Here is a 6000-nt window from a genome sequence, read left to right as displayed (position 1 = left end):
CTGTTAGGTTAGGGTAAGTTTAGGGTTAGAGTTAGTGTTTGGGTTTGGATTTAGGGTTATGGTTAGGGTTAGGGATAGGGTTGGGTTGTGGCTAAGGTTAGGGTTGGGTTTGGGTTTGGGTTAGGGTTAGTGTTAGGATTTAGATTTAGAATTAGGGTTAGGGTTAGGATTATGGTACCATTAGGGTTAAGGTTAAGGTTAGGGTAAATTTTAGGGTTAGGGTTAAGATTAGGTTTAGGGTTAAAGTTAGGTTCAGGTTTAGGTTACGGTTTGGATTAGGGTTAGGGTTATGGTTAGTCTTTAGGTTTAGGGTTAGGGTTTGGGTTATGGTTATGGTTATATTAGCCTTAGCGTTAGCGTTAGGGTTAGGGTTAGGTTTAATGTTAAGATTAGAGCTATGGTTAGTGTTAGGGTTATGTTAGCTTAGGGTCAGTGTTACGGTTAGGGTTAATGTTAGGTTTAGTGTTAGTTTATGGTTATTGTTTGGGTTAGGATTTGGCTTAGGATTCTTTTAGCGTTAGAGTTAAGATTTAGGGTTAGTGTTAGTGTTAGATTAAGGTTAGGGTTAGGGTTAGGGTATGGGTTAGAGTAAGATTAAGTTTAGGGTTAGGGTTAGGTTTAGGATTTAGGGTTTGGGTTAGGTTTAGGTTTAGGTTAGGTTTATGGTTAGGGTTAGGGTTAATTTTAGGTTTAGGGTTAATTTAGGGTTAGGGTTAGGGTTAGGTTTAGGGTTAGGTTTCGGGTTTGGGTTAGGGTTAATTTTAGGGTTAGGTTTAATTTAGGGATAAGATTAGGGTTAGGGTTTTGGGTTATGCTTAGTTTGGTTTAGGGTTAGTGTTAGGTTTAGTGTTAGAGTTTGGGTTAGGGTTAGGTTATATTTAGGTTTAGGCTTAGGGTTAATTTTAGGGGTAGTGTTAGTTTAGGGTTATGGTTAGGGTTAAGGTTTAGGGTTAGGGTTAGTTTAGGGTTAAGGTAGGGAAAGGATTTGGGTTATGGTAAGGTTAGGGTTAGGGTTAGGATTAGTTTTTAGGGTTATGGTTAGTGTTAGTGTTAGGGTTATGTTAGCGTTAGGGTTAGGGTTAGGGTTAGGTTGCGGCTTAGGGTTAGGTTGAGGTTTAGGTTTAGGTCTAGTGTTAGGTTAGGGTTCAGATTAGGTTTAAGATCAGGGTTTAGGGTTAGGTTAGCATTACGGTTAAGCTTAGGGTTAGTGTTAATTTTAGGTTAGGTTTATTTGAGGGTTAGCGTTAGGGTTAGGGTTTGGCTTGGGGTTAGGTTAGGGTTACAGTTATGGTTAGGGTTAGGGTTTAGGGTTAGGGATAGGTTTAGGGTTTACGATTAGGGTTAGGGTTATGGTTTATGTTTATAGTTAGTGTTAGGGTTAGGGTTACGTTAGCATTAGGGTTAGGGTTAATGTTAGGTTTAGGGTTAGGGTTAGAGTTAGGTTTAGGATTAGGGTTATGGTTAGAGTTAGGGTTCATTCTACCTTTAGGGTTAATTTAGGGTTAGGGTTAGGGTTAGGTTTAGGGTTAAGTTTAGGTTTAGGGTTAGGGTTAGAGTTAGTGTTGTGTTAGGGTTAGGGTTAAGGTTTGGCTTAAGGTTACATTTCGTGTTAGGGATAGGGTTAAGTTTAGGTGACGGTTCGTATTAGGGTTATGGTTAGCATTTAGGATTAGGGTTAGGATTAGTGTTAGGGTTATGTTAGCGTTAGGGTTATGGTTCAGGTTAGGGTTAGGATTAATGTTATGGTCACGTTTAGGTTTAGGGTTAGTGTTAGGGTTTAGGATTAGTTTTAGGGTCAATGTTAGGTTTAGTTTATGGTTACTGTTAGGGATAGGGTTTGGGACAGTGTAAGGTTAGTGTTAGGGTTATGGCTAGGGTTTAGGTTTTGGGTTATGGTTAGGTTGAGGGTTAGGTTTAAGGTTAGGTGTAGGTGAGGGTTCATATTACGCTTTGTGTTACGATTTCGTGTTAGTGCTAGGATTAGTGTTAGGGTACTGTTAGCGTTAGGGTTAGTTTTAGGGTTAGGTCTTAGGGTTAGGGTTAGGTTAGCTTTCAGATTAGGGTTAGGGTTGGCATTGGTGTTTAGGTATAGTGTTAGGGTTAGGGTTAGGTTTAGATTTAGTGTTGGATTAGGGTTAGGGTTAGTTTTAGGGTTAGGGTTAGGTTTGTATTAGGGTAGGTTTAGGGTTAGGGTTAGGGTTAGGGTTAGGGATGCATTAGCACTAGGGTTAGGGTTAGTTTTAAGTATTAGGGTTATGGTTAGGTTAGGTTTAAGTTTATAGTAATGGTAAGGTTTACGCTTTGGTTTAGGATTAGAGTTAGGTTAGGGTTAGGGTTAGGGTTAGGGTTGGGATTCGGATTAAGGTTAGGGTTAGAGTTTAGGGTTATGGTTAGGGTTAGCGTTAGGGTTAATGTAAGGTGAGTTTAGGGTTAGGGTTAGGTTTAGGATTCGGGTTAGGGTAAGGTTAGGGTTAGGATTAGGGTTAGGTTTAATGTTAGGGTTACGGTTACTGTTAGGGATGGGGTTTGGGATAGGTTAAGGTTAGTGTTAGGGTTAGGGTTAGGGTTTGGGTTAGGGTTAGGTTTAGGGTTAGGGTTAGGGTTAGGAGTAGGTTAGGGTTCGGATTAGGCTTAGCGTTAGATTTCAGGGTTAGTGTTAATGTTTGTGTTAGGGTTATGTTAGCATTAGGGTTAGGGTTAAGGTTAGGGTTTAGGGTTAGCGTTAGGGTTACGGTTAGGGTTATGCTAAAGTTAAGGTTAGGGTTTATGTGATGTTTATGTTTAGGGTTAGGGTTAGGGTTAGGTTTAGCGTTAGTGTTAGGTTAGGTTTAGGGTTAGGGTTAGGGTTAGGTTTAGGGTTAGGTTTAGGGTTAGGGTTAGGGTTAGGTTTAGGGTTAGGGTTATGGTTAGGGTTAGGTTAGTTTTAGGGTTAGGCTTAGGCTTAGGTTTCTTATTAGGGTTAGGTTTAGGGTAGGTTTAGGGTTAGTGTTAGGTTATGTTTAGGGTTAGGTTTTGAGTTAGAGTCAATGTTAGGGTTAGGGTTAGTTTAGGTTTATGGTTAGGGTTAGGGTTTGGTTATAATTAGGTTAGGGTAGAGTTAGGGTTAGTTTAGGGTTTAGGTTTATGGTTAGGGTTATTTTTGGGTTAGTGTTAGGGTTTAGGTTAGGGTAAGTTTAGGGTTAGGCTTAGTGTAGTAACCCTACACTAAGGTTTAGGGTTAGGGTTAGGGTTAGGTTTAGGGTTATTGTTAGGATTAGGGTTAGGGTTAGGGTTAGGGTTAGGGTTAGGGTTAGGGTTAGGGTTAGGGTTAGGGTTAGGGTTAGGTTTAGGGTTAGGGTTATGTTTATGTTGAATTAGTGTTAGGTTTTTGTTTAGGGTTAGGCTTAAGGTTTGTTTCGGGTTAGGTTAGTGTTAGGGTTATTGTTAAGGTTAATGCTAGGTTTAGGGTTAGTTTAGTGTTAGTATTAGGGTTATGGTTTGCGTTAGGGTAAAGTTTGGGTTAGGGTTATGTTTAGGGTTAGGGTTAGGTTTTAGTGTTAAGTTTAGGGTTAGGGTATGGTCAGGATTAGGGTTAGTGTTAGTGTTAGGGTTTGGCAGAGGGTTAGGTTTTGGGTTAAGATTAGTGTTAGTGTTATGTTAGCATTAGTTTTAGGGTTAGTGTTAGGGTTAATGTTAGGGTCATGGTTAGAGAGAGTTAGGGTTAGGGTTAGGGTAAGGTGAATGTTAGGTTTAACTTAGGGTTACGGATAGGGATAGGGTTTGGGACAGGGTAATGTTAGTGTTAGTTTTAGGTTTAGGTTTAGGGTTAGGGTTAGGTTTATTTTAGGGTTCAGATTAGTGTTAGGTTTAGTGTTTAGTGTTAGCGTTAGGTTTACCGTTAGTTGTATGTTAGCGTTAGGGTTAGGGTTAGGATTATATGAGGGTTAGTGTTTGCGTTACGGTGAATGTTAGGTTTAGTTTAGGGTTACGGTTAGGGTTAGGTTTTGGGATAGGGTAAGTTTTGTGTTAGGGTTAGTGTTAGGGTTAGGTTTTGGGTTACAGTTACGTTTATGGTTAGGTTTAGGGTTAGGTGTAGTTAGGGTTCGGATTAGGCTTAGCATTAGATTTTAGGGTTAGTGTAGTGTTAGAGTTATGTTAGCTTTAGTGTTAGGGTTTAGGTTTAGGGTTAATGTTTGCGATAGGTTTAGTTTAGGTTTATGGGTAGTGTTATGGTTTGGGTTAGGGTTGCGTTACCGTTTAGGTTTAGGGTTATTTTTAGTCTAGGGTTAGGTTTAGGGTAAGGGTTAGGGTTTAGGGATAGGGTTAGTTTTAGGTTAGGTAAGGGTTAGGGTTAGTTTTAGGGTTAGGTTTTGTGTTAAACTTAGGTTTATGGTTAACGTTAGGTTTAGTTATAGGGTTAGGGTTAGGTTTAGGATTAGGTTAGGGTTCGGGTTAGGTTCGGGTTAGGGTTTAGGTTTTGGTTTAGAGTTAGGGTTATGTTAGCTTTATGGTTCGCGTTAGTGTCTGGGTCAGGTTTAATGTCAGATTTAGTGTTAGGTTTAGTGTTAGGGATAGGGTTAGATTTACGATTAGGTTAGGGTTCGGGTTAGGTTAGGGTTAGGGTTTAGGTTTTGGTTTAGAGTTAGGGTTATGTTAGCTTTATGGTTCGCGTTAGTGTTTGGGTTAGGTTTAATGTCAGATTTAGTGTTAGGTTTAGTGTTAGGGTTAAGGTTAGGTTTAGGATTAGGTGTTAGTTTATGGTTAGGGTTTAGGTTTTGGTTTAGAGTTAGGGTTTGTTAGCTTTATGGTTCGCGTTAGTGTTTGGGTTAGGTTTAATGTCAGATTTAGTGTTAGGTTTAGTGTTAGGGATAGGGTTATTATTAGGGTTAGGTTTAGGGTAGGTTTAGGCTTAGTGTTAGGTTAGGGTTATGTTAGCGTTAGGGTTAGGGTTAGGTTTTGAGTTAGGGTTAATATTAAATTTATGGTTAGTTTATTTTTATGGTTAGGGTTAGGGTTTGTTTAGGTTAGGGGTAGGGTTAGGTTTAAGGTTTAGGTTTAGGGTTAGGGTTAGTTTAGGATTTGTGTTAGGGTTTAGGTTAGGGTAAGTTTAGGGTTAGAGTTAGGGATTGGGCTGGGTTATGGTTAGGGTTAATGTTGGGTTTGGATTTTGGTTATGGTTAGGGTTAGGGTTTAGGTTTAGGGACAGGGTTATTGTTCGGATTACGTTACCATTAAGGTGAAGGTTAAGGTTAGGGTTAATGTTAGGGTTAGGGTTATGGTTAAGATTAGGGTTAGCGTTAGGTTTAGGGTAAAGTTACGGTTTGGATGAGGGTCACGGTTAGGGTTAGGATTTAGGGTTTAGTTTTAGGTTTAGGGTTAGTTTAGGGTAAGTGTTAGGGTTAGGGTGTAGGGTTATGTTAGTGTTAGCGTTAGGGTAGTGCTAGTGTTAGGGTTAGGGTTATGGTTCGGTTAGGGTTAGGGTTAGGGTTAGGGTTGGGTTAGGGTTAGGTTAGGTTTCAGAATAGGCTTAGGGTTAGGGTTTAGTTTTAGAGGTAGGGTGAGGGTTAGGGTTTCATTAGCTTTAGAATTACGGTTAGTGTTAGGGTTAATGTTAGGGTTAATGTTAGGGTTATGGTTACAGTTTGGTTTAGGGTTAGGTTGAGGATTAGGGTTAGGGTTCATTCTAGGGTTAGGGTTAGTTTAGTGTTAGGATTAGGGTTAGAGTTAGGTTTAGGTTTAGGTTTAGGGTTAGATTTAGTGTTGGGTTAGGGTTAGGGTTATGCTTATGTTTAGGGTTAGGGTTTGGTTTAGGATTTGGGTTAGGGTTAGGTTAGACTTAGGGTTATGGTTAGGGTTTAGACTTAGGGTTAGGGGTTGGTTAAGTTTAGGGTTAAGTTTAGGGTTAGGGTTTAGGGTTAGGGTAGGGTTACGGTTAGGTTTAGGGTTAATGTTAGGGTTAGGTTTAGGGTATGAGTTTGGGTTAGCATTAGGGTGTCTTTTAGCGTTGGTTTTAGGGTTAGG

The sequence above is a fragment of the Rhinolophus sinicus genome, linkage group LG12 (assembly GCF_036562045.2).
Source record: "Rhinolophus sinicus isolate RSC01 linkage group LG12, ASM3656204v1, whole genome shotgun sequence".
Lineage (NCBI taxonomy): Eukaryota > Metazoa > Chordata > Mammalia > Chiroptera > Rhinolophidae > Rhinolophus > Rhinolophus sinicus.
Note: the sequence above shows the minus strand (reverse complement) of the source record.